The sequence below is a fragment of the Tympanuchus pallidicinctus genome, unplaced genomic scaffold, assembly GCF_026119805.1.
Source record: "Tympanuchus pallidicinctus isolate F22 unplaced genomic scaffold, pur_lepc_1.0 scaffold28, whole genome shotgun sequence".
In the NCBI taxonomy this organism is placed as follows: domain Eukaryota; kingdom Metazoa; phylum Chordata; class Aves; order Galliformes; family Phasianidae; genus Tympanuchus; species Tympanuchus pallidicinctus.
The window spans coordinates 2,244,288-2,267,472 of record NW_026294745.1 but is presented as its reverse complement, the minus strand read 5'-3'; the positions used below and the strand labels follow the sequence as shown (position 1 = coordinate 2,267,472).

The following is a 23,185-nucleotide window of genomic DNA, read 5'->3' as shown; positions in this document are numbered from 1 at the left end:
TAAATATTACCACCTTGTTTCCAAAAGCTGTTGCTTTAGATCTCTCACTGCAGCATCTGAAGCATTACTGGGAATATTCAGAACTGTTATAACAACATCTCTGGTGTTATTTTTCTTTTCCAAAAGTCTTTCCCTTCCTGCTATTTCCTGGCAGAGAATGCTAATGAGCAGAGCTCCAGGTGAATCATGCAGCAGCAGTGAGCAGAGAGATGCTCCCCTTCCCTTCAGATGGCAGTGGTGATTCTCAGAGTGCGCTGGCAGCGCTGCTGCATTTTTCATTATGTTTGTGCATTTCCAAATTGTTAAATGCTTCTTTCAGTTATCAAGTTTGTTCTGATTGAATGTTGGTAGAGGCTTCAGTGTTCTGAAATTTGGGTCAACGACTCGAAGCATATGGCAGTAGAATTCCCAGTGCTGCATCTCTTTAAGGCAGCAATGCTCTGGGTTAAACCCAAGCGCTCCTACTCCCAAGGAGATGGCTGAGGATGGCTTCCATTCCAGCAGAGCACCCTAGAGATAGAGATACAGACTGTAATTGTAGAGCTACGTGGATAATTGGATACCTAGTATTTCCTGTTTGTTTTACATTTCAGTAGTTTGAGGTAGCTCTGTCTTCAGGGATCTAAATTAAATGAAGTTGTTTACAGCTGTAAGCTTGGAGATGCATCAGTCAGTCAATGTGACATGGAAAGAACGACTTGGAGAGCACAGAGAGATCAGCAAATGGTCTGCTTCTATCTGGGCATGGTTTTGTGGGGTTGTTGCTGTTGGGCTCACCAGACTTCAGAGTGTTCTATGCAAAACAGCATCTGTAGTATAAAAACATAGGTTTATATATTTTTACAGGATTTTGAGTTGATGCCTGACTAGCATTGCTTGGTAGTTATCTGATTTAAGGTCTTTACCAGAAGGCCCCCAATGTTGCTGCAGTGGCATGGTGGGCTCTGCATTTCCTGAGCAGATTTGAGGACAGGTATTCTGGTGGGGGCTCCCCCTCACCGGGGGGTTCTGATCTCTCAGGGGGCTTTTTTCCCCTTTCCTGTGTGCTGTATTGATCAGAGAGTGCAGAGCAAGCCAGGCTTGAATGTTGAGCTGGAGAGGAAGCTGTTGCCAGCCCTCCACTAACAAAGCTTTTTGCTTTGTGAAATCCTGAAGAAAGCTCGAGGCTGTTTCAGGTGTTGGGGATGCCCAACCTGTGTGGTGCCCGTGCAGCATGTGCCCAGCCCTGCTTCCTGCTGCTCTGCCTGGGCCGTGCCTGGCCCTGCTGCAGCCCCCTACCTCATAGAACTCCCTGCGAAGCTTCAGCCCAGCTGCACTCAAATGGTAGCAGATGCTGGTCTAACCATTTGTCTTCAGGCATTTGGGGCAAACGCCAACAGACAGAGGCACAGAGGACAAAAAGTAAATTGGCCTTCTAAAATCCTTTCAGCTTTAAGTATTACAGATATAATTAGAAACAGAGGCAAGGATTATTATCCTATAAGTGCCTTTCTAGTCTGCTCTGCTTTTGTAACCTTTCTTTTCTTCATCTGTCATTCTGTCTTGCTGCATTGTTTCTCCGTGCAGCCTGGTGTCTCCACCACCGTGTCCCATTGCTGCCTTTGCTCTTAGCACTGTCTCTATTTGCTTTTCCCTTTGCTTACGTCAAGGCTGTCGTCTTTTGGCTCTGCACTGGTGTTCCCGTGAAGCCACCATCATTCAAACAGATAGGGAACTCTTTCTGCTGCAAGACAAGGAAAAGATGCTTTCTGCAAGTGCTCCTTCCCAGGCTACGCAGCTTCCCCCTCTGCTATCAGGTGAATTAAGTTTGTTTAAAAAAGGAGCAAATGCCTTGGAGGTGGGGGGCTGGCGCGTGGTGTGAATTGCTCCCTGCAGGTGCTGATGCTCAAAGCAGAGTGGATTCCTTGGACCGGGGACCTGGGCTCAGCTCTGCACTGCAGTGGGGGCTGCAGTCTTTGCTCTGTCATAACAGACCTTGGTTTGCCCTGGGTTTGAACTGCTGTCACTGTCTTTAGGTCCTCTTACACCTGACAAAACTCCAGTGGGACCTTGCAGTTCAGGGAGGGGATTGCAGTGGAATTCTTGGAGCTGCCGTTTCCTCTGCTCTGTCCTTTGCTCTGTGCAGGCAACGTTCTGAGTCCTGAAGCTTCTTTTACTCTGCCATCCATTTGTCAGAGCCATCTGGTTTAGGACAGAAATATTATTTCCATCATCCTTGCCCAGTTTGACAATTACTCTGGTCAGGAGTGTGCAGTTCTCAGCCAGCTGGAGGGGCTGCATCTCCTACTCTGATGGGAGAGAGGAATGAAGGGGCTGGAGGGTGAAACCAAATGGGGAAATAAAAATGGAAGGACACAGATATCTGTGCAGATCCCCCAGGTGGGCAGGGGTTGTGCAGCTTTCCTTCGCAGAGTTGTTACTGCAGACAGGACTGAGCAGGAGTTGGTGCCACAGTGCCTTTGTGTGAGCAGCTTGTGCATGTTTGAATACTGAGGGTTCTCAGCAGCTCCCGGCCTGGTGCATGAAGCCCGTTGGCTTGGGTACCCTGAAAGCAAAGCCAACTGCTTTCAGAACAAACAAACCCCCTACAACGCTCGCTCGTTATTTCCCAGATACAGCTGAGATGTTCAGTCTTGCCCCAAGGGAAATCGATGGTGTGTTTGGACTCCCTGTTGCTTTCCGTGTATGTGAGTGTGTTTATTTTATTTAAAGAGTTGGTACATAATCAGTCTTAAAATTAACCGACTGCCTGTTGACTTGTTACCCTGTGAATGAAAACACATTGCTCGTAATTTGTTTGACATTATTCTGTCCCGTTGTCAGGCTTCTAATTACTTCTAGAACATAACCCAGATGTCTGTCTGTCTCTTTATGTCTCTTCTATCATCATTATTATTATTTATCTCTTTTATTGTGAAACATGGAAGGAAATATTTCATGGAAGTGGTAGAAGTTTGCTCCCCTGCCTCCTCAAGAATTTAGGAACTGGCTTTGGTTTAACCCTATAAAGCTGGGCTCCTTTTGAAGGGTATCCATGTGGGCATCCGGAATTGCACATCCTCTGTGACTCCAGGTCTGACCCTCGGTGCTTTAGGGGTGTTGAAGTGTGTCTGTCTGCATTAAAATGCTTCTTGATGATTGCATCCCCCACCTAATTTATTTTTAAAGAAGAGATAAATTACTGGTGCTTTTAGAAGATTAAAATATTAATGTATTTAAATATAACAGAAGACAGGTGAGGCAGAAGGGATTGCCCTTTCAGAATGTGCAAGATGAGCAGTCTCTGATTGAATCCCTTGGATAAGCATGTGGTGCTCCTTGCCAACATAGGCTTTTGATAATTAGCAATGGGAAAACTCAGGTTGCGCGATGCAAGGTTTTGTTGCTCAAATATCTTTCCCATAACTTAAATTTTCCTAGAGCCACAAGCTTCTAAGCACTGGAAACAGAGTTTTCCAGTGACACACTGGATCGCCAATGAACTCAGGGCTGTTTCCCAGAGGCATTTTAAGCCACTCAAACATCACAAGGTTGCTACACTTTTAGTGGGACGCCTGAACACTTTGCATTGATCCCTCCTAGAAAGCTGTGCTGTCCAAGGAACCAGCTCTGTTCCCTGTGTTGGGTCTCATTTGGCTGAGCTAAATTTGTAAGGTAAGGGGGGAGTGTGGAAGCTGTTTTTAGCTATATGAAACATGATTTTAGCTGAAAGAAATGACCCTGCTGACTTCTTGTTTTTGTGCTGTTGATTGCCAGCTTTCTTAGCTCCTATTTGTGAAAGATTACTATTATATTTAAATGCTGTTTCCTTTAGGGAAAATAGTCTGTTCTGGCTGGGTGCAGTGGGGGACAGATTATTCTATTCTGCAGAACTTTGCTCTAACAGAGTTCGTGGTGGGGGAGAGGACAAAAGCATGGGAAGGACTCAGTGAGTTGCTTTAGGAAAGAAAAACTCCAAAGCAACAATGAAACTAAAACACGCATTCGGTACAAGCTGTTCTTGTGAGACTGGGTATAGAGACTGCAAATTACTATGCGGTCCCTGCCATTAAATGCAAATACATCCCTCATTTTCCCCTATGTTCTGATCAAGAGGATTTCAGTGAAGGATGAATGGAGTGAAGAAGTCCCTTACAACACTTGTGCCCCAGCTTGAAGCATGCTGCCTTTTGTATTGCCTTGGCACAGCGGGGCCCTGGGCTTCTCTGAGCACAGATCAGCACTACAGGGGGACCCTCTGCCAGGACGGCAGGCAGTCCAGACTTCTCATGGTGGAAGAACAGCTTACCTGGAGGGTTGGAACTGATGGGTTGATGCACTGCTGGGGTTGGGATGCAGCATTCACAGTGAAAATAGTGGTTGAGATGGCAGCTGCAGGGAAGGATGTTGTCACTTGAAGTTCCCCTCTGATCGCTTCCTGCTTTTGTTGGAGGGAAGAAAGGCGTTTGTATCTCGGCCTTCTCCAGGATGGCTGCCACCTCAGCCCAGGGTCTGCCATCCCCAGCTGCCCTCTGCCTTTGCAGGAGCTGACAAGCGGGAGTTAATTGATGACTCACCAGCACAGCCGTGTCAGAAACGCTAGCTTGGTTTTGCTGCTCCTGCATGTTCTTCAGCCTGCAACTACTTGATGTGGTTTTTAGCCTGAAGAGAGGTTATTGTGTCCGTATAAAACAACGGTTGAAAATTGAGAGTATGCACTTTTGGAAGAAAAGTGCCTACGATGCAGAACAGTGTGCTAGGTAGATCAGTTTGTGTTGTGGGGGGTTGTAGAAGCTGTGCTGAGGCTGCTTTCAGTCTGGGCTGGTGGTGAATAGGGTTTCTTTAAAGGGAGGTGGGGGGTGGTGAGGGGGGGAGTTCTGGTTTTGGCACAAAACCCACCTGCCTTCCCCACCTGGTTGCAAGGGAAGAATCTTAACAGAAGCATCTCCCCCCTACCCCGGGCCTTCCCCACCATGACAACAGTTTGATCATTTATTTGTATGAATTTTCGCTTTACAACTGCAGCCTTCTGGATAATGGCTTTCAAACACTAAAGCCAAAGAAATCCTCCAAACCATGAAAAACCCAACCAGCAAGACTTTGAAGAGATGTCAATTCCATTTTAATACGTAGAACACACGCTCAGGCTTTCTCTATGTACCTGCTATGTAATTTCCCTTCTCTCAATAGCTCTGACTAATGCTGAGGTCTTTCTCTGTTTGAGCTCTGCCATTTATGAATACGCCAAGTCTTATCTGAAGCTTTGTGAATGCTTACAAGTATGAAGCGCGTTCAGATGAACAATGTGCATAAATAGCAAGTAGTTGAAGGACCAAGCACTTGGAATAACAATCAGGAGCAGCTGACCCTGTTGAATGCTTGATGAAGAGAACGTCTTCTCTGCTTGTCAGCTCTTTGCTTGCTGGCCCAGGCTGGGGTGATTCTGCAGGGTGCCATGCAGAACTGAGCTCAGCCAGGTGCTTGGGGTGATCTCCCAAATTCTGCTGCTGGAGAGGCCCTTTTAGTAGTGTGACATTTAGAAACATTTAGGGCACCTGTGATAGAATTTGTTTTCCTCTGTAATCAGCTTTCTGACTGAGTTACCCCCCTGTTGCCTTGCTTGCTGCTTTGCAGCAGGCTGGTCCTTCTGCATGTGGGCGCACCAAGGATTGTTGCTGGAGTTCTGTAGGACTGGCTGTGTCTTTGACACAATTCTCTCTAGCACCCTTCCTCCTCTTATTGCAGCCCTCCTGTAAGTATTTGCTCTGCCAGCTGTCAGCACTGCTCTTCATGTTCCTCTGTATCCCTGAGCTGTAAGGGAGAAGGCAGGAGTGCTTGTTAACCTGTGTGATGCTCCTCTGGACATGGATGTGTGAACTGAGCTGCGCCACCTGTACATTGAAGGCATCTCTAAGCACTTCCCAATCCTTCAACTGAAAGGTCACCAGAGTACAGTGTTGTTGCTTATTTAATTACTGTTACCAGACAGCCTGTTTAGGGCAGTATTTTAAGTGGCAGTGGCATAAGGAGTTTGGCCAACTCATTACTTATGTCCTGCTTGTAACAATTCCTGGGTTGCTCTGGCCCTATTTGAGGAAAATAATGTATTTTTACCATCTTGAAGGAAGGGCTAGGGAAAGCTTGCTGAGGGCAGGACCTTTCCAAATCGGTGCTGGTAATGCTGAAGCTCTCTATTTATTTTTTTTTTTATATTTTTTTTTTGGATACCTACAAATACCTACAAATTTGTTAGCATAAAAGATTTGATGCACTGGTTTCAGTGCAGATTAAGCACAGAAGTGCCCTTAACTGTGTTTCCAGGAGGCAGCTAACGCACATGTGTGTTATCTCTGTAACATTTCAGTGATGATAAGGCATCTGTAGCTCTTTCTGTGACACAGTTTAGTAAATCCAGCAGCAGCTCTTTGTTTCTACCATTCCTGCCTGCCTGCCTTGCAGAGTTCTGCAGAGCTGCTGTTTTTCTGACTTTGCTGCAGAAGGTGGTATGTGATGAGAGCAGTAAATTGTGGTGATCTGTATATTAAACACAAGTTCTTGCACTGTGGTCTTGTTGAACACTGGCTCCTCAACATCAGTGTTCCTTGGTCATCCCACCTGCTTCCCATCAGGGACACAGACCAAACCCTGTCACTTCTTTGTTTTAATGGAAGCTGTTTGTTCCGTGCTTTCACACCCTGTGGACACGGTAGGTAAATTCTGCCTTGCCCTGGCAGAGGAGAAACACACTCCTCATGTGCACAGGGAGCACAGCATAGGGCCAGAGCAGCAGCTCCACTTTGAAATGTCACTTACAGCCCATACATGTGGTGGTCATGCTGTAATTAAGGTATTTGTCTCTGCATGCTATTTCTGGTACTGTCAGTAGGTACAGTAGAGCTTCATTAGTAATGCTGACCTTTTCCCTGCCCAAGGAGCCATCCATCTATAGCATCTACAGGAGAGATTTGAGAGAAGTGCATTCTGACACCTGTTGTGAAAATGGCCCCTTTTTCCCTTGCTGTAAACTGTTGTTTTAGTGATATTTTCCAAATGGCAACGCTAAGTATGTAAAGATGCATGTGTTTTTGTGAACACTGCTGCTGCTCTTGACCCATCTGTCGGAAATTTGGCTCTTCAGACACAGCTTGCATCCTCCCAATGTGTCTCCCTCCTCTATTGCAAACAAACATTTGAACACAGCTTTGCTTAATGCGAAAGAACAACTAACCCTTCAGAATATGAAAAAGTATGAGGATGGGCTGAATCTACTGGGGATTTTAGGTTGGACAGCTGTACAAAGTATCTGTCACCGTGGAAAATCTCTTGTTCCACTGCACATAAATGCCTTAAGCAAGTGTGACTGCGCAGCACCGGACCTGGTTAGCGTAGGATGAAGCTGCTGGAAGCTCTGCTCCCTGCTCAAGCACTACCTGTGACCATGCTTCATCTTTTAGTTTGAGATCAGTATTGCTGTGGTGCAAGGACTTTCTCAGCAGCACAACTGGCAGTTGTTAAAGGAGGGCAACCTGCCATTCATATCACTACCTAAAGTAAATGGAGAAAGAAAACAAAACGCACACTGCAGCCACAAAGCATGAACTTGAGGGCAGACTGCTTTTAAGACACTTGTCCTCTGCACAGAAGGGCACTGCTGAATTGCAGAGGATCGTGCAGTCAGCCCACATTGTGCTCTTCTTGCTCGTGAGACATCCTCTGACTTGAGAGGTGCTCTTCCATTAAAGCCCACTTCTCTGCTCTTTGGGGCTCGCTTTGCTTTGCTGGGGAAGCACCTGATGCTGCAGCAGCAGCCCCATGAGCTCATGGAGTGGCCGCAGCAGGGTGAGCAGCAGCTGCCGTGCCTGCTGCCTGCGGTGCTGTGATGTACGTGCCCTGCCCAGAAAATAGCTGTGCCTCTTTACTGTAATCGTGTTTGTGCATTCAGACCAATTTGGATGGTTACAAAGGTTTAAAAAATTCCAGGGATGGTAATAAGCTAATTTGGTAACTGTTTGTGGCTTTTGTTGTTCCTCTTTGTTGTGAGGACAGAGCTGGTTCACAATGAGTGCTCCATGAAAATTACATTATTAGTAATTACTGGTAATTTCTTGTCTGGAAGCTTCAGGTTTGTGGGAGCACTTGCATCTGTTTGCTTCCATATTCCCTCTGGCTTAGCTGTGATATCTGGGCACTGGGGACCTCAGGGCACTTCAGCAGTTCCTCTTTCTCCATGGCACTTTCCTCTCTTTCTGCTCTGTGTGCATCACCGTGCCCCTCAGTGCAGGGCAGCCTGGGCTCATGGGCCCCAGCAATGGGAGCAGGGAGGCAGGAGCCTCCTGTGCCCACATTTGCACCTCCCTGGAATAAATTGTCATTTTGATCTTATTTTTTTCAGCTACGATGTGGTAATGTAATGGATTCTGTCAGCTGGCAAAGCAAAGGATTAGTCACAGAGACTTGCTTCCTTCTAGAGAAGCTGGTAGAAAGGTAAAAAGAAAAAAGTGTGCTGTTAAACAGAAATCCCTGGAAAAAGCCATCCTGAAAAAGCCAGCTGTTCACAGAGAAGTGCAGTGCTGCTGTATTTAGTTTTGTCTTAAAACTCTGTTTTGGCTCTAAATAAAGGATACTTCTGAATTTTTGACTCGTGTAGGGAAACATGCAGTGGAGGTAATCTCACATGGCATAGCTAAAGAAATGAGAATAGGTGAAACTTTGGCTTGCTTGTTTAAAGTTAAGTTTTTCCCCAGTATCAAATACTGAGCTCTTTCATCAGAGAGCATCTTTAGATTAGAAACGTCTCTGCTATCCATCCAAACTGGGAGTAAATGGAGTGGACTCCAGGCCAAACGTGGGGATGGGGGTTTAAGGATTCCAGCATCCCAATAATCCCTTCCCGTGGCCTGGCTCCTTCCCTCTTGCCTGCCCAGCCTGCATTGGAGCCCTCTGGCTGAGCAGAGCTCCAAAATCTGCCTGGGAATGGGAAATAGGTATGCCCTGCTGGGCAACTCCTGCAGATGTTCCAGGCTTTTGTGAAGTGAGCAGCCAGAAAAAGCAAAGCCTCTTCTTTCTTTGTTTGCTCCTGTTTTTTGGCAAGTCACGTGGTGCTGAATGGAGCCGTGGTAAGTTTATCTAAATTTCAGGCCTGTTTGTTTTTAAGGTGGAATTGTAATCACCAGTTGTTCTTGATAAACGTTGGACTTCCTCCCGGCGTGAGATGCGGAAGGGCTGGGGGCCTGGTGGCAGCACCCTCTCAAGCCTTTTTGCTCAGGAAGATGAGTAAAGCTGAAGGACGCGTGGCTTGGCTTGTTCCCTGAGCAGCAGGTTTGTGGTCCAGATTGGGTTTGTGTTCATAGCGTTTGTTTTGAGTTTTGTTTTTATTGGCTAAAGCAGTGCTTACGCTCTTCTTGTGCTCTGTGAACGCAGCTGCTGTGCCCTTCAGTGCCTCCGTGCTCGGGGAGGGAGGAATGCATGCTATTTGTGCAGGGGAAGTGCCTTGCTGATTTCTGGGGTGCAAACTCTGGGTTATGTAAAAACTTCTAAGCGCCAAATATCTGCAGAGTGCCGCTGACCTTTCTTCTTGCTCAGCTAAATCATGGGAGGTTTGCTCTGATTTGTGACATAACAATGTCTCAGTGATTACCTCCAGTAAACAAAGCGTATTTTATTATGTTTTCTTTATGAGTTGATTTCCCCCCTTTCTCCCCCCCCGCAAGTGATATTTAACAACACATGGAAAATGTGACTGACCCTTAAAGGTCACGTTGTAGTTTACCGTTCTGCTTTTATTATCCTGCATGTCAGTGAACGCAACGTATTTGCTGTCTCCTGGCTAGAGCTGCCTTATACTTAATTTTTTCTTTGTGTGTGAATTTAAAATAGAATTTCTGTAAAATATAGTGGCAGCAGAGCCGTTTTCAGGAGGTAATTTGCTGTATTTTATAGCTTCTGCTGAGCTTTTTTTAGTTTCTTGCTGATGATGATATAGATCGAAGTGTGGAGTTTTTATGCAGCTGAAAGGAAAGGTTATGCCATTACACAGATCTTTTTTTAAAGGTTCTCTTGCAATAATAAACATCCACAGGCAGCAGTTACCAGAACTCATTATTAAATAGCTGTAAAACTGCTAACAAGATAAAGCATTTAATGTATTGACTTGTTAGTATCCAGCTCTGCTTCTGATGGAGTGGTAGCTGGACTATACTGTTAGGATCTAATTCCAGGTAATACATATCCATCGGGCTAAAGTATTTTTCAAATCTCAAAAATCAGTCATGCTTTTTCCTAAGCAGAAAGTCCTGTGCTGTTACCTATGAAGGGTTACATGGTGAAGCTTTGGCTTACGAAAGGGAAACTCAGGGGCAATCAGCTTGGAGCATCGCAACCATAACAGGAGAGTGAGATGCACGCATCACATTCTTGCTCCCATTTGATGGCTGCTGCACGTTGTTGGCTTGGGGAAGGTAAGCAGGGAAGGCTTGGGAGCAGCGTAGGATGTGAGTGCATGTGTGCCTGGGGCAGGGGATGCTTGGCAGAGGTGTGCTGATGGAACAGCTGCTCCCTGCGTGCTGCAGGCAGCCTCATGTTGTTTTGTAGTAAGCCAGCTTGCTTTTGCATGGAGAGGGGGTTTGTCGTGAGGATTGCTGCATGGTCCCAGTGACAGTGATGCTACAATCTTGTTCTTTGAGCAAATGAGCCTGAGCCAACATCTCTGACCTGAAAAATATTCACGTCCAGATTTGCTTTCAAACCTCATGGAATTTGGCTTAGCTTTGATTTCTGGCTTTTCTGAGAAGGTTGTGTGACATGCAGTCGATTGAGCTCAGCACCAAGCAAGCAGTGACTGCCATCCCTCTGTCTGGAGAGGGCTTGGAGATGCAGCGGGCACCTCACTGAGTTTGGAGCAAGCAGCCTCCTTTGTGCCCATTTGTGTCATTCTCCATAGAGCCAGCTTGCTTCTGTCACGCACTGGAATGTGACTGGTTTTCCAGAGCAAGAGCAGAGCATCCTGAATTATTTAACAGCCGTTGCACTCTTGACTGATTTTCTTTTCCTTTTTCATTTTTTTTTTTTCCCTTGATGTCACTTAACATTTCTCTGGAGCAGGCAAGTGTGTAATGGAACATACTTAAGCTCTTTTTTGCTGGAAGTGTCTTACTAGTTTACAGCTGAAAATGCATACCCTTACCATGAGGTGGTTTTTGGTGTTTGTTTTCCTACTCTGAGCAGGGAGGTTGCTTGACCAAAAGAATGAATTGCTTCTCTTGCATATTCCAGTATTCATTTGTTTAATTAATTCTGCAAGGCTCTACATGACCTAAGAACATCTCAGTAGGCAGCAGGGAATGGTGCTTGTAGCGAGTTGAGGAGTTGTCCTTCAGAGATATCCCCAGGGGTAAATATGCTCATTGCCATCACATAACCTCAAGGACTGAAACTTGGAGAAAATTACTGGCATACTGAACAAAGCATGACATTGCTCTTAATCACCACCCTTCATTTAGGGGTGTGTGTGGAGTGCTGGCAGGTGGGTCTTGAGGTTTTGTTGGCATGGGGTTGGACATGAATGGTTACCTCTGAACGCCAGCCTGCCAAGTAGTTAGGGAGGATCCTGCACACGTGCATTACTTCCCTCCAGAGTGACTTACTTCACCATGTGTTTCTTCTCTTGTCAGCTTTTTTAGGCTTTTTTCTTTCATGCTGTGGTTTCTATGGAAATGTCATGGGTTTGGGTGGTGTGTTGTAACCCTCATGACTGCAACACAGTCACTCTGTATTGCTTAGCTCGTGCTAAATTTGTGCTTGAATCATCATTTGGGAAAGAGGCAGAGGGTGTTTGACATTCGGAATGCCTAAAGCCACGGGCACCAGGGTGCCAGCTCCAGAAACTGCAACCCAAACCAGATGCTGAATCTGCTGGAGCTGAGAAGCTGAAGAGACCCAAGCCAACATTGCTGGGCAGGTTTGAGGATGGTCACTGTGGTCACCATGCATGGTGCAGGCTGAGGCTGTTGGTTTGGGAGTGGAAGAGGCAGGAAGGGCATTTCTACTGTTTGTCTCTGCCACCTTTTGCAGAACTGGTGCTGAAACGTTGGAGGGGGCTGGGGCAGCATTCTTATCTCTCTAACCAGAGCTGACTGCATTTTAAAATAAAAACTAACGGCATTTCTTTCAGCCCTCCTTAGATTGAGTCAGAGCTGCACCAAAGCACGTTGCTTTGGGTGAGATGTGGAGCAGCCTCCCCGGGGGTTCCTGTACCCATGTGCTCTCTGAAGGCATCACAGGAGGTGTGAACAGGACAGGAGGCGTCAGTGCACACTTTCACCACATTGTTTTAACAAGCAGTAAATGTGACAGGCTAACCCAGCGCTGCCAGCGGGGCTGAAGGAATTTGCCTCAAATCCCAGAGGAGCTCAGTGCTGAGAAGAGCTGGGAAGGCTGATGCTGCTCAGATGTTTGGAAAATCTTGGAGGTGATTGCCAGGAAGAGGAATAGGAGGAAATTACTTCCTTCTCCTCCAGATACTGTCAGTTTATGACTGTTTGGCTAATCTTATTACTGCAGCTTGCCTGGCATGATGGACGGCATAGCTGTGGTCTGGGTTTTGGGGCCCTTTTGTGCTGAAGAATGACATGACATTGTTTTGAAAATGTAAGGATTCTTGCAATAACAAGCTGTTTGAAGGGGAAAATGTGGCTTTCTCTGCTTCTCGCTGTGTCAGGCCTTGCAAATTCAGGCATTGCTCTGTAACGCAGTGTGGCTACAATCTTGTCAACATGAAACTGGAAAATATTTTCAACTCAAAATAAACTCCACAAGAATAGTTTCCATGTTATCTCCTATTCAGAGGAAAGCTACTGCACTTCAGTCCTAAATAAAGATTCTGGCTGACTTCAGCACTTTGAGAAGCAGCTCTGGTTGTCTTAAATGTGACCGTTGCCTTAATGAGTTTGCCTGTATGCCTTGATCTCCATGCAATCCTTTGACTGCTGTTACTGCTGTCAGCAGGATGCTGCTGGGGCCCAGGCAGCGCTCGGCCCTGGATGGAAGCACCTGGCTTTGAGAACAGCTTGCCCATTTTCTAAGCCTGCCAGTGTCCTCTTTTCCTCTTTAGCCTCGCTGGAAGAAGAAAAATTAACCTATGCCTGAGGAGGCAGGGATTGATATAAAGTGACTGCTTGTGTGAGCTGTTGGCATACCTTGAAGCCTGCACTGTACTGCTTTCAGACCCACACCAGGTAAGATGGATTATGGAGCTGATGATCCATTGGCAATGGCAATCAGGCAGTGGCAACGCGTCTTTTTTATTTCTATTTTTTCCTTGATCTTCCTCCAAGATTTCTTCATGCCACGACGGCTTGGTGCCCTGCTCACTTCTGGGAGCTTTACCAAGCTGCCTCTTGGGAGCAGTTGACTTCCAGAACATGAAAACTTGTTAGCGCTGTGCTAAAGAGTGATAGAAGAGGACAAACATGAGTAAATCATCCAGATGAAGCCATAAGTCATCAGTCTGAAATGAGTTTAGCTTGTCTCAGTTGCATGATTTGCACACCTGAGCATCAGAGGTAGTCTTTCAGAAACTGCTGCGTATTTAGGGGAAAAAAATTGTTAGCATGGTGTCACTGAAAGTATGGATTGCTAGTGCTGCCATTGCTTATTGCTCTGCTTTTCTTTCTTGTAATTAGCAAGACTGGTATTTTTAGGTTAGCTTTGCAGCTTGTCTATTTTCTGCCAAGTTGGCTAAGAGTGTTGCTCTCACGTGACACAAGAAATATTCTCTTGGAAACCAGTGCTGTATATATCCTGAACTTCCCCTTCTGCTGATGTCCGGATCTGTTCTGTAGGATTCCAACAGCAGGAGCTGGGGGAAAGGTGTCCCTTTTATTGAAGCCTGTGCATATGGCTGTTATGGGCTTAAACACAGCTGAGTATGTTTGCAGATAAAGCTGGTAGACAGGAATGGTTTTGTTTTCTTTAGCTTTTGAGTAGTATCAGCCTTAGTTGTAACCTCTTTCAGCTTCTTACCTTTCATAGGGGCTTCCTGGAGCTCTGATCCTGCAGTGAAATCCATGCAGATGAATTCTTTCTGCTCTGAGGTCTTAAGTCACAGCAGCGAGGCCAGACACAGTGCATGGTTGTCCTTAGTTTAGGGTTGCCCTGGCAGGAGCTGTTCTCTGCTGCTGTGTTTCTTGTCTGTGGGACATGTAGGTGCAGATTTCTGTAAAGGCAGTGAGTGTGCGGTGCTGAGCTCCGAGCAGTGGCAGTTATCCCACCTGGAGCCTCAGTGCAGGCACGATGCTGCTTCACATGGCTGCCCAGAACGTGTCTGCCTGTGTGTTAAGGTGTGTGATCATCCTTAATCTGAATATTCAAGTTAATGGCAAGTGAACCTTCCGGTTCAGGCTGTGAGGTGTAAGTGGGTAGTCCTTGGATGGATGTACTCTTCCAGGTGAGCTAGAGCTCATGGACAAGCCTTTGCCCTGTGCATTGTGTTGGTAGACCCAGGGGTTTCCAACCTGGCTCCTGCTCCAGCCGGTTGCTGCAGCTGGCACTGCTGGGGGCACGACATCAAAGTGCCATCCAGAACTCATAAAAAAACAAATGCTGGGTTTATGTTATTGATTTCGGGGTTTCACTGTCATTCGGGATTTTAACTTACTGACAAAAAAAAAAAAGCAGATCTGTGGAAATGCAGAAATTGAGCTTTTAGGCTAATGGAACTATAATGTCTGACAAATAGGTAGCTAAGCTGCTAGGAAAAGGTGGGGGTGATGTTTGATGAGGAAGTTAATAGATACTGAATAGCCATTAAATCAGTAAAATAGACAATCCTCTCTAGCTCGTCTCCTTTAAGTATTCTATTAATTAAGAACCCCCTTTTATGCATATTTTTAAAAATTAATTACCGTTTTGGAAAACACTTCTTTGACTGTAACAACTTGATCCAGATTAAATTGGGGCTATATGGTGCCTGCTTCCTTTACGTACTTGGCTGCATTTATGGACTCTGATAACACCAACTTCACATACAAGAGCCTCAGACTTCTAAGAACAAATCTAATGAGCTGGCACTTTTGTCATAGCGTTCTGAGTTGGCAACAAATAGAAACGTGATGAAAAAATGATCTGCTGCCTGGGGTGAGAGCTTGGGTATGGTTTTCAGTTCAGCTACTGATTTCTGGTTTTGGCTGAGGCAGTGCTTGCTGTGTGTTTTGGTCTAAACTACCCATTAGTATCTGTCCCTAGGACACTTGTACTACCCATAAATTGTAGGTCAGGTGTACAGTAATCATCCTGTCTTCTCTTTTCCCTTTTCTTTGTGCAGTGTTGTGACCAAAGCTGACCAAAGCTGAAATCTTCAAGCCCTTTGGCTCCTCCATCCTGATCCCATCATATTATCAGCAAGTGAGGAGGGTGAGCAGCATCTCCTGCAGCCGGGCAAGGCTGCTGCTGCCCGTTAGGGACCAGCATGCATGCGCTCCTGATGCCACAGTCTAAGGAAGTCCAGATCCCGAATCAGGTCACTGTTTACAAAGCAGATTTATGTCAGATATAAATACAGCTATAATGCCCTTTAATGAAGGGCATGTGTGGCTCTCGCAAAGGCTGTGTGGTACTCCTGCTCTCTGACAGCAGCTGACACACAGAGCTGCAGTAGCGACGTTGGAGCAGTTCTCAGGGCATAGAACAGCAGCCAGAGCAGGCTGAGAATTGTGTGGCTGAGACAGGAGCTGAGACAACCTGAGGAGTGTGGCTGCCTCAGTGGGGCCAGACATGGTTCTCACTGCTTTTAAGGATCGCAGAGTTGTGCAGCAGGGTCAAAGCCTTCAGGGCTGACCCCGAAATCTGAACTGATGGGATCTGACACTTCTGCTCTGTGCTTTGCCTGCTCAACTGTTGCTGGGTAGGGGCAATGTTTCCAGTCCACGCTACTTCTAATGAAAAGGAAAGTTTTGGGCTTTGTTTTGTCTGGACTGGCTTTTGTAATTATAAAGAACACTTCAAAAAAGGACATTCCAGACACAATTTGGTTGTTTGATGGGGAAACGGAGGGGAAAAAACGCCTCCTTTGAGCTGGTCTTCCAGGTCAGGAAACATTATAATGTTATTTGCACAAGTCTTGGTGAGGGTGCTGCTTTGAGTGAAGGTCTGACCACCTTTTCTTCCCAGCTTTTTTTCCTTGTCCTTTATAGATGTGCACAGGCGATGCACAGGAGATACACATTGGGTTGTGGCCATGCTCATCCTAAGGCCACAAAGCCATGTGCTGTGCCAGGCTGCATCCAAGTGCCTTTGTCAAGTTGGTGGGTTGTGCTTCTGAGCTAGAAACTTCAAAAAGAGAGACTCCTGCAGCTTCCAGGTGCAGCCTGGACCTGTTTGTGTGCTGCTGAGATGGGGTGTGCAGAGGTGCCTGGAGGAATCAATGAGCTGTGCTAATTTCCAAGATTCATTTTATTTTTGCAGCTACTGATAGCTCCGAAGGCAGTTGGTAATAAGAAAAAAATTTCTTTTGATTTTGTAGCTGACAGCTGGCTTTATTCCTGAGATGCTGGTGGGAGATGCATGAGGATTGCTTTATTCTTGCAGAATTATGCCAGATATCAGCAAAACTTGATGCATTTGAGCTCCCTGACTCCCTTCTCTATTTAAAAAAAAAAAAAAAAAAAAAAAGTTTTTATGGCAAAAATTAAACCTAGAAACTGAATTGACGCTGTCATTTTTTCTCTTTTGCATGTTGGGCCAGATCACTTCTCTCTGTATCTCAGTTTCCCCAGCAAATGAGGGATAATGATTCTTGCCCTGTCTCCTGAGGCCAGGTCAGAGCTTCCAAGCATCTCCCACGAGCTGTGGATGGCTGCAAGGGGCACAGCTGGGCACCAGGCACTGCTGCTGCTTGGGGTTGGAGCTGCCCCTCCATTCTGCATGCACTCAGGTTGGATGACTCAGGTGAATGGCACTGTTTCCTCTTCTTTCTTGCCGGATCTTACCCTGACAGCTGCATTCATCTCCACAGCAGTGTTTGCTGTCCTGGGCTCACATTGAATCCCTCACTTTTCTCCCCTTTTCCCATTTTCCTCCACTTCACAGGAGGATCCTGAGGGGCAGCTCAGGTGATGACAAGCTGCAGGTGCTCACGTACCTTCTACGGTGCATTTCCTTTCCCTATTAGATGATGTTTTATTTCACAAGTCAGCAAAAACGTGGGGAGTCATAATTGAATTGCGTGTCAAGAAATCCGAACAAATACAAGGCTCTGTAGCTGTCCCTGAGTTCAATCTGGAGAAGAGTTCATAAGTATTCTGTAGAAACACACTGTACTTTGTGCTCAGAAAAGCTTGTACAGAAGTTAGATATACAAAGGTGCAGCTGGCTTCCCTCCTGGGAGTGACAGTGCCACTCTGCAGTGCAATCAGCCTTCTCTGGCCCAATTCTGTCTCAGCACCTGCGTGCTCCATAATGAGCAGCATTGCTGCAGGTGTCCTCAGCCTGAGGCTCCTGAGTGTTTCTGCTGCTGGGATCAGGAGGTGGATGGCTGCAGTGGTGAAGCATTGGGGTGGATGAGCAGATGGCTGGTGGGGGTCAGGGCAGGGATTGAGGAGGTGACTAGAAAAGTAAAACCTAGCAGGTAGGTGAAAATGGGTGTGAGGTTTGTGTTTTTTAAACTAGGACCTCAAATGCTTTGTGGATATCTGTTGGGTATGGGTTGCTTTTAAATTTCATGCCTATGGTTTGTTTGCATTGAGAGTATAGACGTTTTACTTGTATTTTCCCTTCCCAGTACTGTATGGCAGCTCATCCTATGTTTCTGTCTTGTCTCTCCAGCAAAGAACCTGTTCAGCATCATGTCAATTAAAGTGTCCACTTCTATTTCTCTGCCATGAAAACCTGGTTATTTAAAAAAAAAAAAAAAAAGTGTGTGAGGGCGTTAACAAGTGCTTATTTTTTTTATCTTGGTGCTGCAAGTGCAGAGAGGTAGGAAGGGAGATAGAGGACTTCACCTTGCCTTGTGGTCTCTCATCTCCTCGGGGGTCTCCACGATGATGGCCCTGGGCCTGGAACAGCCACCACCAGTGCTGCAGGCAGTGTGCTGGCAGCCAGCAGCTCCAGCAGTGAGTCACCACGCTGTGGCAGGGAGAGCTAGCACCAGGAATTGTTCTCTGCCGTTATGCATGCTCTGCAGGGAAGCTTGCCTGGATGTGTATCGCTGCTAAGGTGCGTAATGGAAAATAACAGTGCTACGGTTAGCAATCAAGGCTTGGACCTTGTAGTGACCAGCGTTGTGTAGTCCTTGAGAAAAGCTGCCCTCCTTTAGGGCTTTAATACCTCTTCAGCCTCAGTTAATGTGTGCTCTCTGATGGGAAGGCAGTGATCAGCCTCCTCCCGACAAGACTTTCTTCAGAAGGTCCCTAACTTCCTCCTAACTTCTCCCTGGAAGATGTTGCCCTTGGTCCAGGAAACACCTTCAGAGGCCCAGAGTTTGCTGGAGCTGCAGGTGTGGTCCTAGAGCAGTGGATGGATTTGGGGCAGGGCAAAGGATCTGGCCCCACCATGGCCCCAAGCAGCCAACACAAGTTCAGTGTAGTATTGAGTGTATTTCCTATATATAGGCACCAGTGGAATGACTGCAGAACAGAAACTTTGCCTTTCAACTTGAGAGACAAGCAATAGAAATTACCCAAATTGAGAGGAAGCTTAAAGCAAGATCCAGGCTGAGCTGGTGTGTACGTGGGGGGTGCTGAAGAAGTGCAGCTATTTGTTATCCACACCAAAGGAGGAACTCTACCAGTCTGAAAGTGCCCTGGAAAGCTGTGAGTTCTATAGGCATAATTAGGGGCTGGGGTGCCATGCAGTGGTTAGCACTGTGGACCATTAGCAGTGGTAAGTGGTAAGGTCTGATGGTTTAAAAATGCTTCATCACTCTGTGTGTGGGATGCAGAATGATGGAGGGAGGGAAATAGCACCAGCCCAAAATGTGCTGAATAATGAACTGAAAATGGTTATTGATTATCTGTGTGCTTTCATTATTGTGCTGCAGTGCGAGAGCAGCTAGCAATTCCTTTTTCTTTATTAACCAAAAAACTTTCAAAGGCACTTATGAAATATTTAGTGTAATTATTTCCTAAGTCAAAATTCCAAAGGAATTAATGCAGCCGGAGAAACGTTGTTAATCTGTTGGTGTTACGGATGAAAGAAGCAATGGAGGTATTGAACATTTACCTCTCCTGTGCAAAATGGCCTCTTACTTTCTATCTCAATTGCAGCATTATTCATCAACCTTCACAGCTACGTTTGTGTTGCTTCCCATGCAAGAATTTCTGCTGTCATTACAAGTTTCTTCTGATGGAATAGGGCTTTTCTCTATCCCTGTCTTGCCTTTGGGCAAGGTAAATCTCAGCCTAATGAAGCCAGTGTGAAATATTATGGTGCTGTAACACTGACTTTGACTCGTACAGTGTTCCTTCCCTCTATGAAAGTCTTTTAAAACCAGCTGTGAATGTTCCTTTCCTTTCCATACATTTGCGTAAGTGAGGTAATAAAATATTATTTCCATCTAGACTGAAACTGCTAAAAAAGTGGAGTAGCAGCTGATGTCTCAGTTTATAGAGAGCTACCAAGGAAGCGATCCAGAGTCTGTCCATTGCTGTCTCAAATCCCAAAATAGGAAATACCCATCTTGTGTCTCAAAAACAGTTTCAGTGGATCTGCGGGTGTTTGAGGACAGGGTAAAAATTCAAACTAACCTTGAGCAATAGTCTGAAAGGAGCTATAATTTGGTAAAGTTGAGTGCTGAGTATAATGAATGAACTATAAAATAAGTAATGAGTGGTGTGGGTGCCGTTGTACAGGAGATGAGATGGGGCTGCAGTGGGGTCTGCACTGAGTGGCCATGGATTGCTTTATGCCAGTGACAAATGGAGTGGGGGGAGACACAGAGTAATACTCTATCTTCAGGACTGCTCTGGTGGTGGATCAGTGGAAGAAGGGATGAAGAAACAAGGATTAAATGAGGGCTGCTAAATGTGACCCTCGAGAGAGAGAGAAAAAGAATCAGGGTTTATAATGCAGGAGACAAAGGAGAAAGGCAAACGATTTTGGATATGAAAAATGGGAATTGCAGAAGAGTTGTTCACCTCTCCTGAGACTGGCACAAGAAGAGAGACTTGACTTGTGGTGAGGGTAATATTGGTGAGAGAGCAAATGTTTTTTGCTTCTGCAGATAATATACAGACAGAGATTTGGCTGATGGAGAGAGAAGTGGATGGAGAGGTGTCATGAGTTGTACAGGTGGGGCCATCTCTTGACTCTGGTTCATCCTTTGTCTTTCTGCTGGTTAAATTCCTGTGTGCTGCTGCTGCCAGCACTCCTGTAAGCAAAGTAAAAGGGTTGTGCCAGAGAGCATGGAGAGCATGATTATGTTGCACCTTGGTTGGCTTTTTGCTTCTTCCACCCAAGGGAAGCCTTGAGCAACCAGCAGAGATGGTACCACATGCACTGTTCACTTCCCTCATTTTTTTAGGAAGAGAGTGTCTGTAGCACCCGCAGGCACACAGTGTAAGTGCAGTATTCTCAGAAATGTTTAGTGTTTCATTTTTTTTTCTGTTTAACTTGACCATTTGTCCCCTCTCCCATCCGCTGCAGCCCATTGAGCACACAGACTTGTGCTCTGAGCTGGCCTTCCCCCACATAAAAGTGAAATGTTTCCCATCGCTGTGTGCCTGCAGCATTGCACGCATTTTCCTTTCCACTATTTTATCCCACCCCCAGCAATGTTCAAGCTGTTTTCAGCCAATATGCTGCATTTACCAGCGCTTTATTTTTGTTTTTGTGTCTGTATGTATACATGCATACGTGTGTCTGTATATACATACAAATACAAAATATGACACATCTCTTTATATTTGTATTTATTTATACGTATTTATGCATGTGCAGTCTCTGCCTGTTAGCAGTATGTACCCATGCAGGATTTGTGCTTGGGTCTACAGGAGGCCACCAGCTCTGTGGCCACTCTGTTCAGAGCCCAGAAACTTACAACCTTTAATTTTTTTTGTTGCATTCTTTTTGATATTCAGCTTTATCCCCAGCATCAGCAAAAAGGTTGGAGAGTGGTTTGTGTTTCCTTCCGCACTCATCGATCAGTTCACTATGCATATTAGTTCTTTTAATGACTCCTTTATTTGTTCATTGCCACGTAATCTCCTGGCATGGCACAACTTGAGGTGTTAATTTTCCAGCCCAAATTCAGCTGTGGAACTTCACCTGATCCCCCTGGAGTGAGAGGTGAGCATGGCAGGCTGCATTGCACTGCAGCACCGCTTGGAGGGCAGAAGGAAGCTGAGATTGCTTCTCCCCAAATGTTAAAGAAGTAACAGGAGTAGAAACTGTGAAGATACAGGAAAAAACTGTGGAATATGTAAGGAGAAAAGGGGATGTGTAGATATGGTGTGATGATTATTTTTTTTTTCTCTTTCCCTCCCATTGCTTGAGGCTAGTATTTGGTTGCCCAGTGAACTATAACAAGATTTAATAGCTCCAGTGTAGCTATATTGCATGTGGACTGATTCCATCCTTCTGTTGTAATAAACATCTGCTTTACAGTGAGCTCTTAAATTCTATAAGTGACGTCAAATTGTATCTAATAATGGAAAAAAGATTAAGTACAGCAAATGCAACTCGCTCGCTCCGTGCCTTCCTTTTCGAGCAGCGATGTCCCCAGCCCCTTGCCCTGCTATCTGCATTCGAGATCTCTCGGTGAGCCTGCCCTGAGGTTTGCACAAGAGGAAAGCTGTTTTCCAGGGATGTTGCATTTTTCTTCCTCTTCATTTGATTTCATTTACCCCCCCCTTCCCTGTCATCCTGCCTGCAGCCAGGGCTGTGGGTGCTCCCCAGCTCTGTGCTGCAGCTGCGTTTGGGGAGGTGCTCATTCGCTGCCAGGCACGCTCTAAGCTTGAGTGTGTAAGCACTGCGTAAGGACTTCTGCTTAAAAAAAGATGTGGCAGCTGAGACGTGTGATTAAGATGAATGATTAGAAAGAACATTACTTACTGCTACTGTATCCCTTAATCAGTAATAGCGTGAACTTTGAAGGAACTTTAACTTTTAATTTATTTTTTTCAAGGCCTGATGAATTTTTAAATCTGCTTAGCTGTCAGTCAGCAGGTATGACTGGAGTACTAAGCCTGAGCACTGCAGATTATGAAAAGCCATCTCATTCAGTTTTATATATTGCACATGTGCATGTGTGTGTGAGTGCAGTGGTGAATGTTATGCAAGTGATGCTAGCCCCAAAACAGAAATGTTGGTTTTATTTTTTAACCTTTAGGCAAAGAGGTGCCTGAAAGAGGGGTGATGTGATCAAAGTTAGCTAAGGGTCAGTGTAGCAGTGATACTCTGCTGAGTGAGGCTGCTTCTGGGCCAGAAGGAGGGTGCCGCATTAATCAAGGTGTGAGAGTTGAGGCTGCCTTGAAAAAATGCTGACTTATGTCCTAGGAACCTGGTGTTTCTGCTGCTGCTTCTAATGGCATCAATAAATCAGAGCACAGTGTGGACGCAGTGCTTCCTGCCCTGGGCGCTGGGCTCTCTATCAGGGTGTTTGCAGGAGTTGAGGCTGCCCAGGTGGAATCAGTGCTGACATCTCTCCAATGCCACTTTGCCCAAGGAGCCTTCTGCTTGGGGTGTTAAAGAGATGTAGAAAACCTAAAGGAAGCCTTTAGGAAGGTGGATGATATCATCAGGTAATACCTTTGCTCCTTGTTTTGCCGCTTTGTTTGGCTGCATTTTGTCAGTGTTAATTGTATTTCACTTCTCAGAGTTGCTGAATGCAAGGCAGAGCCTGATGCTGCAGTCCTGGGGCCGCGACCTGCCTCTGCCATGACTCTGCCTGACCCTCTGTGGTGACTTTTTTCCTCAGGGGAGTCCTTAAACTTTATCATAATGTAAAATGAGCTTCCTATGCAAGGCTCTGTGCTTCTAGGACTTTATTTCTTCCCTGTGGAGCTCAGGGACCAGCAGCCCTGGCACAGTGCATGTTGTGACCGTGCAAAGGAGCCAGGAGTTTGCTTTAATACTCAATTCCTGTACTCCTCAGGGTCAGTCTGTCAGTCTGGCTGGGGTTTGGCCTCCTATTAAAATACCCTTCACACACTAAATCTTATTCCTTAATTACAAGCTGTCAGTTATCATCAGACCTTTGCTCCTTCATCTACTATCG

The 23,185-nt window shown here is 45.8% G+C and overlaps 1 protein-coding gene across 16 annotated transcripts in view; it reads left to right on the top strand.

The window, feature by feature from the left end:
* The window catches only part of PITPNM2 (phosphatidylinositol transfer protein membrane associated 2), a 114,233-nt gene that overhangs the window by 26,248 nt on the left and 64,800 nt on the right, over positions 1-23,185 (top strand). Inside the window, exon 3 of one of the 16 annotated variants that reach the window (XM_052691343.1) lies at positions 20,203-20,259. The exons of 12 other annotated variants lie outside the window; for them this stretch is intronic. The gene's annotated coding sequence lies outside the window, so the exon portion shown is untranslated. Of the gene's footprint in view, positions 1-9,074; positions 9,096-9,176; positions 9,298-13,012; positions 13,212-20,202; positions 20,260-23,185 lie in introns of those variants that run through there. 3 more of the 16 variants (XM_052691348.1, XM_052691345.1, XM_052691344.1) reach the window with 3 other exon arrangements.